Below are 11070 nucleotides of genomic sequence, written 5' to 3' on the forward strand. Positions count from 1 at the left end.
TTTTAGGTCCAGAAAATCAAGAGGGTAAGTAGAAATGTTTGTAGCTACACTAGCTCAAGACAGAAAAACAGATGGAAAGACATCAATATTTAGAGTACAGAGGAAGAAAAGAGCACTTGGGCAAAGACAGGGGTATGTCACATCAAAGGTGGTTTCACATTCAGAAAGAAAATACCAGGGGCCCAAAGAACTTAATTTCCTGGGTAATAGGCACCATAAAGAGACTATTCCTGTGTTGGGTTAGTGAAAGAATCTGGAATGCTCTGGATTTTCTTGCTGCTGGACATTTTATGTCCACCAAGGTCCATAGTCAGCTATCATATCAGCCTGTTATTCTTACCTCCTGGCCCCACTCAGTAGAGCCTATTACTCTCCATTGATGATCTTATAATATTTGGAAAGGCACAGACCTCTCTGAAAGTTTCCTCAGGGATAATTAATTTTTCTGGAGACAGACAATAAAGGGAAATAAGAAAGGGCATGGACATAATATTAGGAAAAAATAATTTAGTGATGTCAGAGAAGAGAAAAAAAAGCTGCTACAGAGTACAGTAAAAAATTCCATCCAGAGAATAAAATAATTGTCTTTCTTTCTTTTTTTTTTTTTTTTTTTTTTTTTGAGTTGCAAGGTTTATTAAGAGGAACCTGCCAGGCTGTCTCGAAAGGGAGAACTGGCGTACAGGCTGACAAGGTTTTAAAGGGAGGGGTAGGGAAATAGCGGGAACAATGGTGGGAATAATGGGGCACTTGGTGATTGGTTGGGCATGTGGCCAGGGAGAAGAATAGAATAAGGAAGTAAAAAGTTCCCTACACACTACTGGGGTTTTGCAAGATTTTCCACCAGGTTCCTCAATAGTTATTGTTTGTGGTTTTTATTTCCTGCTAATCATCTTATTGGGTGGGGGTTTTTGAGGCCCTTACCAGACCTAAGACTCCCTAGACATAGCAACCTGGTCATTGTACGAAAGTGACTCCATTCTCTCATGCTTCCGAACAGTCAAGAGGGGCTCAAGTGTAGGTCAATGCTTATTTTCTGGGCATGGTGTAACATCATGTAAATAATATGTCTTCAGGGTGGGCTGGGTGGGGGAGAGAAATGGGGGAAAAATGGGACAACAGTAATTGAAAAACCAAAAAATAAATTAAAAAACAAAACAAAACAATGTGTCTTCAACTACACTTTAAGTCTATTTCCTTCCTCTCTTTCTTTCTCTCACCTTTTTCCCTCTTTTCTCCATCTTCTTTCTCTCTTATTTCTTCCCTTTCATTCATTTAGTCTCATACATTTGCCAGGGTAGAGTTCCACATATTAAAGTCTCTGCCTTCAAGGAACCACTTCTAGAGTGGGAGAGGGTTGAGACAGGAATGAGTTCTCACTGCCAGTCTGGGCTGGGATGGAGAAGAGCAGGGTTAGGCTGCGGCAGGAGCCGGGTGCAGGGCAGGTCTGAAAAGTTTCTCAGGACAACCAGAATATTGATATAGTAATCAAAGATAAGGAGTTGTTTTCCAGATTGTTGACAGGAGCAATGGAAGTAGGTTGGGTTTTCCAAGATTAGGGTTCGATCTGCACAAAGGCACAGAGGCCGGAACATTGAAAAATTAATCCCTGCCTTTTGCCACCTAGTAGTTATGGATTGAATGATGCTTTTTAACCCTTTTTGCCAAATCTGTTGCCCCCAGAACACAACAAGGATGCCAGCCTGCTAAACCAAGCACGCCGTTGTCCGGAGACAGCCAACTGACCTGGAATAATTGTCTTTCAACACATATAGGCACACATGTCTGCAAATGTGCACATGCACATACAGAATAAAAAGGTTGCAAAGTTAAGGGTAGGAAGAAAAATAATGTTTTGGGCTGGTGGAAATCTAGATTTAATGATTTACTCACAAGAATCCATATAAGATATTCTTAATAATAATAATACAAATCTCACCAATAATGTCATAAACTGTCTGAAAAATGTAAACCTGAGCCACATTATGAAGGAGGTGGTGCTGTATACACTTTCTTATTCCACCTGTAAGTGCTTTGTGTCCTATTCTTATAGAGGCTGGCCCTCATCTGGACACCAGCTATTAAAAATCTCCATGATTATTCCATTCCCCAAGTACTGAACATTTTACAAATTTCTGCTCAGCATTTAAATGCCAAATTCTCCATGAAGACTTTCTTAACCTCTTCTCTTCACATCTAGGGTAATTATTTCCTAGTTCTGAGCTCTCTTACAAGTACTGGGTCTCTATTATTTACTAAAAATAATGTGCTTACTAGATTGTATGTTCTTTGGTGGTAGAAGCCCTATTTTTGTAACCACAGGACCTATGTGTATACCTGAAAAAGAGAGAAATTCAATGATTGTGTGAAGGAATAATTATCCATTTTACTACTATAACTTATAATTTGTGGGGTTTTTTTTTATCTTCAGCTTTTCCCCCAAAGTTATTATAAGAATTCTGGAAGGACAAATAAAGTGTTTCCCAAACAAGGTAAAGCTAAAATAGTTCATCACCACTAAGCCATTATTATATGAAATGTTAAAGGAACTTATTTAAGTAAAAGATCAAAACTATGAACACTAAAATGAGAACAAACTTACAACTATCAACAACTGAATCTAAAAAACAAAAAACAAAAAACAATATCCAACTAAGCAAACCAGAATAGGAATAGAATCATAGGTATGGGGATCATTTAGAGGGTTGTAAGCTGGGAGGGGGAAGGGGGAGAATGAAAAAATGGTGCAGGAATTAAGAAGCATAATCGGTTGGTACAAAATAGACAGAGGGATGGTAAGAATAACATAGGAAAGAGTGAAGCCAAAGAACTTTTATATACATGGCCCCTTCCTGGAGGGAAGGGGGTTACTGGGCAAAGGGAAGCAAAGGGAAAAATAATTGGGCTACTGTAACAACAAAATCAATAAAATATACTAACGAATTTCTGATCTTGTCTAATGTTCAAGTTAGTGTAGTATAGCTTGAAAACTTTTGCATCTGCTTTTATGCTGTCTTTATTTCTGATAAAGGGCACTTCATTTTATCTGAAAACATCCAAGCCTTCACTCTCTCTCTTTTCCATTATACTCTTTTCTTTAATGTCACATTTTTTTGAATCTCTAGGTATATTATACCACCTACTTTTTTTTGCTATGACAATAAAAATTATTTTTACTATGACAAATGATAACACCACTTTTCCATTTTATTGCATGTTTATACCTCACATTATAATCCAAGAATTTGAAAATAAATATGTCTTGTAGAAAGACCTGCTGCAACAATATTTTAGCTGTGTTGACTTCTGTCATATGAGTTGCATAATAAACATCTAATAAGATGTATCATTAAATATTTTTACCAAACTAAAGAAAATAAAAATATGACACTACTGTTCTTATTAAGGGGTAAGTGAACTGCCCTTTATTTTGGAAGCTAATGAGAAAAATATGTTATAGAAGTCTCTACCATTACCACTGGCTATAGTGAAGTACAGAAAGTTCTGATATAAACTATATCTTTTGCATTACTATACTATTCATACCTGCCCTTCTGCTTTCAAAGTATATGGAAATACCTAGAGAGACTATGCTCCAAATTCATATAATCCTTAGTAATAGTAAAGCCTTGGGTTGTTAGGCATCCAGAGACGATCTTGTGATACCCTATGAAGTAGATTATGCTATTTGCATTTTTTCTGTAACTATTGTGAATGTTAACTACTCTCATGCTCTAAAAATATTATGTGTATCATTATTTCAGGTTTTGCTTTTGTCTGGCCAGCAACTAATTCTCATTATAGTGCCAGGGGATGACATCTTAAAGAGTGCTTCTGACAGTGAGGTCTGCTGAGGCCTTGCATTAGAATTATTCTTAAGCCTTTTTAAAAAAATGTAGCTCCTTGGGTCTTACCCTAGAACTACTGAATCAGGTAAGCTGGAGGTGTGTTACAAAATCTGCCCTTTTAACAGACTTTTCAGGTAATTCTGATTGAAAATACAGCTTGTGTACTACTTCCCTATGGTATTTTGTTTCCTCATGTAATAAACACATAAAGGACTCAACCCCAAATGATAGATTTATAGGTACCATTGCCAAAATGGAGAAAAATCTTTTGGGAAGTAGGTGATACTTTCTATAATCTCACAAAGTAATCTAATCATATAAAATTATTACATGCTTATGATAATAAAATTACTGTGTTAAACATGTAAATTATACTTGCTTATAATGCTCAAAGCATATTCTTTTATGCCTATAGGGGCTAAAATATTAATATGCTCTTATATGAAGGTAGAAGAGTTTTACTCTAATGATCTACTTGTAGCTATAATAAATGACTCACTTAATTGTGCATTTGCTTCCAGAATAAGTGATTTGAGATTCACTATTTGAAATATCATTTTGGTAGGAATTTCCCAACATTTGACTGGCTTATTGATAACCACCTATACAACAGACAACTTTCTTCAGTTAATTAAAATTATATTCTGCAAGCAGCAAGGCTTGGAGAGGTCACTACAGAGTGACACTGTTTGAGTTTTATAAACATTATTAATAAGTTTTGATTTATAGATAAGTAAGGTATTTTGTTATACCTTGTTTAAAAAATAATACAAGTTAAAAGTAATAAGGAAATGCAGTATGATACAAAACTTGACAGACTGTTCATTCATGGGATGAAGCAAACCTTAACTTATTTTAGAGAGAAATCTTGCTCCATTGTTCAGGTACTCCCTCAGTTACTTTTGTAATTTTTTTTATTAGGCAACTGTCCTCAATTTTGTTAAGAGGGCTTGGATTCTACTTTAGTTTATTTGATTATTAGAACATATCTGTTTATATCTAATATATATATATATATATATATATATATATATATATATATATATATATACACATTAGCTTCAACTCAAGATTTCCAGAGATTATTTCTTAAAAATTTGTATCATGAAATACATGTCAAAACTTAGATTAGAAACTTTTGGTCAAGATGGAGGCCTAGGTAGACATGCTGCATCTCCCTCCACAACTAAGAAGGAATACAACTATCTCAAAACTAGAGACAACCAGAAGTTCCTGAAAATTGAGCTGCATGGAAGTCTAACAAACAAAGATACAAAGAAGAAATACTCAGCCAGACAGATAAGAGGGGCAGGGCTGGGGTAGAGAGGAAGCAGTGTGGTGGCAGCAGCAGTGGTGGCAGTGGCAGGTAGGTGAAAAATGCAGTCACACATTTTAAAAAATCGGGAGGGACAACTGTGGAGCACTCCCAGCACCAGACCAGACCAGACTGCACAGCTCATGGTTCCAGTGCCAGGGAAATAAAACCTCACTGATTCTGTCTGTGAAAACCAGTGGGGTTGGAGCAAAGAAAGAAACTGCTGGTCTCAGCAGAGTCCACTTGTTTAAAGGGCCCCCATGGCACTAGGATGTCTGCAGACCCACCCACTCTGGGAACAATGGTCAGGAAAACAGAGGGGCGCAAGTCCCATATGGGAAGTGGGAAAAGTGCCTGGAAAAGGGGCAAGTGCTGAGCAAGTGGCATTGTTCACTCTCAGGCCCCTCTGCCACATATAGCATCACAAACTGGTGAAATGGGTCACCCTGTACTGATGAATACTTAGGGCTCTAAGACTCCACTTCTTACAACATAACAGCTGTGACAACTCTGCCTAAGACACATAGGCAAACACAGGAACCTGTCAAGAGGAGGAGACAGAGAACTATGATCCAAAATAGGGAATGGATCAAGGTTTCAGTGATAGAACTAAGCGACGAGGAGATAGCCAATCTAACAGATGAGGAGATAGCCAACCTAACAGATGTAGAATTCAAAACACTGGTGTTAAAGATGCTCCCAGATTTGACAGATATGCTTAAGTACGGCAAACACAGAAAGGAAAAATTGAAGGCTATGCTAAATGAACGAAGGAAAATCTATACAAAACCAATGGTGAAGGGAAGGAAACTGGGGCTTAAATTAATTATTTGGAACATAAGGAAGAAAAAAAACAGTGAACCAGTACAGAATGCAAGAAAAAAAAATAAGAAGAGGCTTAGGAACCTCTTAGACAACTTTAAAAGTGTCAACATCCGAACCATAGGGCTACCAGAAGAAGAAGAGGAAAAGCAAGAAATCAAAAGTTTATGGAAAATAATGAAGGAAAACTTCCTAAATTTGGCAAAGGAAGTTGACATACAAGTCCAGGAAGCACAGAGTTCCAAACAAGCTAGACCCAAAGAGGACCACACCAAGATATATCATAAGTAAAATGCCAAAGGTTAAAGATGAAGAGAGAATCTTAAAAGCAGCAGGAGAAAAGCTGAGAGTTACCTAGAAAGGGGTGACTAGAGATTATCAGCTGATTTCTCAAAAGAAACTCTGTAGGCAAAAAGGGACTGGCAAGAAGTATTCAGTATGGTGGAAAGCAAGGACCTACAACCAAAATTACTCTGTCCAGCAAAGCTATCATTTAGAATGTAAGGACATATAAAGTGCTTCCCAGACAAGGTAAAGCTAAAGAAGTTCATCATCGACAAGTCATTATTATATAAAATGTCAAAGGGACTTACTTAAGAAAAAGAAGATCAAAACTATGAACACTAAAATGACAACAAACACAACTATCAGCAACTGAATCTAAAAAAGCAAAAACAAAATCTAACTAAGCAGAGCAGAATAGGAACAAAATTATAGGCATGGGGAAAATTTGGAGGGTTATCAGCTGGGAGGGGTAATGGGGAGAAATTGGGAAATGGTGCAGAAATTAAGAAGCATAATTGGTTGGTACAAAATAGACAGGGGGAAGTTCAGAATAATATAGGAAAGGGTGAAGCCAAAGAACTTATATGCACAACCTATGGACATGAACTAAGGGGCGTGGGATTACTGGAGGGGAGCGGATACTGGGCAGAGGAGAGCAAAGGGAGAATAAATGGTGACAACTGTAATAGCATAGTAAATAAAATATACTTTAAAAACTTGATTAGAGAATTTCTGGAATATTATTTTAAAGAATTAAAAGCAATCTGCTCCTCTAGGTAATCTTCAGTTTGACTTTGATTTAACTGATACCTGAATGATATTACTCATTCTATTACCTATCACATCTACTTCCAAACATGGGCAATATTTCTTTTTTTAATTTTACTTTAAATATATTTTCATTTTTAAATTATAGTTTACATACAATATTATATTACTTTCAGGTGTACAATCTAGTGATTAGACATTATATAACTTACTAAGTTATCATCCTGATAAATCCATTACCCCTCTGATACCACCCACATTTATTACAATATTATTGACTCTATTCCTTATTCTGTATTTTATATCCCCATGACTATTCTGTAACTACAAATTTGTATTTCTTAATCCTTCACGTTCTTCACCTATATCCTTAGTCACACTCCCATCTTAAAGAATTTTCATTAACATTTCTTATAATACTGGTTTACTGGTGATGAGTTTCCCTAGATTTTTCTTGTTTGGGAAATTCTGTTTAGTTTGGTTTTTTAGTATGGAGTGATTCATGGACTTGCATGGCATTCTTGTACAGGAGCCATGCTAATCTTCTCTGTTTTGTTCCAATTATAGTACATGTGCTGCTGAAGGGAGCAGTAAGAAGTTCTTTATCTGTCTTTCTATTCTAAACAATAGCTTTGCTTTCAAAAATTTATATAGAAGCAATAACAACCCCAATAGCCTCAGCAATTGTGAGAAAGAAGAACAAAGTAGGAGGGATCACAGTACCTGATATCAAACTATATTACAAGGCCACTGTACTCAAAACAGTCTGGCACTGGGATAAAAACAGACAGATCAATGAAAGAGGACAGAAAGCCTAGAAATAAACCTAGGTCTCTATGGTCAATTAATATTTGTCAGCGGAAGCAGGAACATAAAATGGAGTAAAAATAGCCTCTTCAATAAATGGTGTTGAAAGATCTGGCCAGGTACATGCAAAGAAACTTAAACTAGACCACCACCTTACACCATATATCAGAATAAACCCAAGATGGTTGAAAGACTTAAATGTAAGTTGCAACACCATAAAAGTCCTAGAGGAAAACATAGGCAGTAAAATTTCAAATATCCCAAGCAGCAATATTTTCACTGATATAGTTCCTAAGGCTAAGGATATAAAGAAAAGAATAAAGAAATATGACTGCATCAAGTTAAAAAGCTTCTGCACAGCTAAAGAAACCATCAGCAAAATGAAAAGGGAACCAAATATATGAGAAGACATATTTGCCAATGATACCTCAGACGAGGATTTGATCTCCAAAACATATAAAGAAATCATATGACTCAACACCTGGTAGACAAACAATCCAATAAAAAAAAATGACAAAGGACATGAACAGACACTTCTCCAGAGAGGACATACAAAGAGCCCATGGGCACATGAAAGGTTGCACAACATCACTAGTAATCAGGGAGGTGCAAATTAAAACCACAATAAGATACTACCTCACATACATCAGAATGGCCATCACTAACAAGTCAACAAACAAGTGCTAGGGAGAATGTGCAGAAAAGGGAACCCTAGTGCACTGTTGTTGGGAAATGCAAACTGGTGCAATCACTATGGAAAACATTACGAAATTTCCTCAAAAAAAAAAAAAAAAAAAAAAAACAAGAATGGAACTGCGTTTTGACCCAGTGATTCCACTGCTGGGATAAAACCCAAAGAATCCTGAAACACCAATTTAAATGAACACAAGCACCCCTGTGTTCATAGCAGCACTACTTGCAATAGCTAAGTGCTTGAAACAGCCTAAATGCCCATCAGTAAATGAGTGTATCAAGAAACTGTGGTACATTTATACAATGGAATACTATGCATCAGAAAGAAAAAAGAAACTCCTACCTTTTGTGACAGCATGGATGGAACTGGAGAATATTATTCTAAGTTAAATAAGCCAGGTGGTGAAAGACAAATTCCATATGATCTCACCCATCACAGGAACTTAATGAACAAAATAAACAAGCAAAATAGAACCAGAGGTGTGGAAACAAGGAACAGACTGACAGTGGCCAGAGGAGAAGAGGAAGCAGAAGAAGGGGGAAATAAGTTAAAGGGTCTGTTCAAGGAAAATGTATAAGTGACCCATGGACATGCACAATAGGGCAGGGATTGACTTTGGGAGTTGGAAGGGCAGCTGGGCAGTGAAGAGCAACAGGAGAAAAAGTGGGACAGCTATAATAGAAAAACAGTTTTAAAAAATAAATAAAATTGGCAAAGGTCCTGGATAGACACATTTCCAAGGAGGACATACAGAAGGCCCATAAGCATATGAAAGGATGCTCAACATCAGTAGCCATCAGTGAAATGCATTTAAACCACAACAAGGTACCACTTCACATTGGTAAGAATGGCCATCATTAACAAGTCAACAAATAACAAGTGCTGGGGAGGATGTGAAAAAAGCATGCTTATGTTCATAGCAGCAGTATTTACAATGGCCGAATGCTGGAAACAGGCTAAGTGCCCATCAGTGGATGAGTGAGTCAAAAAACTGTAGCAGATTTACACAATGAAATACTATGCAGCAGAAAGAAAGATCTCCTACCTTTCACAACAGCATTGATGGATCCAAAGAGTATCATGGTAAAAGAAATAAGCCAGAAGATGAAAGACAAATACCATGTGATCAGACTTCTAAGAGAAACCTAATAAAAAAAATATGAGCAAAATAGAACCAGAGGTATGGAAACAGGGAACAGACTGACAGTGACCAGAGGTAAGCAGGGAGAGGAAAAATGGGGAAAAGAAGGATAAGGGTCTATTCATGGAACATATGTAAATGACTCATTGACAAGGACAATAGGGTGGGGACTTATTCTGGGAGCAGGTGTTTGGGCAGGGCAGGGGAGAACAACTGTGGGGATGGGAAATTGGGACAACTGTAAAAGAACAACAATAAAAAAAGGAAAAAAAGCAAAGCTATTTTTGGAGTCTAACAAATGATATCCACTTGATCTTTATTAAGGAAAAGGTGAAGCATAACTAGAAGTCTTGCCAAGATCTTAAATTTTGTTTTGGTTTAGTTCTTTCTGCCCTGTGTGCTCTAGAATTTTCACAGAAGGAAAGGATGAAACTCCTGATCACACAAATTGTGTTGACCTTCATACAGGTCCCACAAAATGTTTAAAGGGTAGAGGAGGGATGACTGGTTCAGGCTGCATTCTGCCTGGTATTAAATGACCAGTGATTTAGTACATTTTTCTTGCTCTAATAATCATTAGATGTTTTAATGTCCACTGTATAGTAAATATTACACTAAAGAAGAGTAGAGAAGTAAAAGTCCCTGACTTCAAAGAATTTAAAATTGACTCAAGATGATTAAATGTATAACACTGAAACAGCAGTGAGAAATATAAAGTGACATATAATTGAACATTATATTTGGTTGTACAAAATACAGGTGCAGGTTCAGATGATCCTGAGCTTGGTGAGCAATGGAATGGAAAATAATGTTAGTTATATAGAAAGTGGGTCTGGGATAATTGATTTAATTTTAATAAGTAAAGGGAAAAATCTGTGTTCATTTTATTTATGTATTTAAAAATCTCTTTTTATATAGTACGTAGTATGTCACAGGCACAATTCTGACTAATCCTTATAAAATACTTATCCTCATTTTATAGTTTAAAAAACTGAGGTATAAGAAAGTTCTATATAGTTGGTTCAATATGCAGAGACATCAAATTGAGAACACATACTCCAACAGTATAAATATGTCTGAGTAAATGCATCATACATGCACTAGTGGGAAGTCAACTTGTATAAGGATATATTAGCAAGTACTTTGAAAGTCAAGCAAAAGGGTTGTTTTTGGCCAGTTGGAATAACTGAAAAGATTTTCAGCCAGGGGGAAATGGGATAAAGAGTAGAATGAATAGTAGGGAACAATGTCTAATGGGGAAAATTGTTAAGGTGGAGAAAGATTGGTCAGAAAAGCCAGCTAAAAATTTAGTTAGTAATCCTAGCATGGGATATGAAGAACATGGATTAGAGTGTTAGTGGGCAAAGATTATTGTATCATAAAAAATAATGGG

At 36.5% G+C, this 11070-nt stretch overlaps 1 non-coding gene across 1 annotated transcript; it reads right to left on the reverse strand.

Moving 5' to 3' along the window:
* Positions 1-7519: 7519 nt before the first annotated feature.
* LOC149991119 (U6 spliceosomal RNA) lies at positions 7520-7626 on the reverse strand. Its single transcript, XR_016508745.1, has one exon. It is a non-coding gene; the product is annotated as a U6 spliceosomal RNA (small nuclear RNA).
* Between the last annotated feature and the right edge of the window lie 3444 nt (positions 7627-11070).

Source organism: Furipterus horrens, unplaced genomic scaffold (genome assembly GCF_987537825.1).
Source record: "Furipterus horrens unplaced genomic scaffold, mFurHor1.1.pri manual_scaffold_17, whole genome shotgun sequence".
Classification (NCBI taxonomy): domain Eukaryota; kingdom Metazoa; phylum Chordata; class Mammalia; order Chiroptera; family Furipteridae; genus Furipterus; species Furipterus horrens.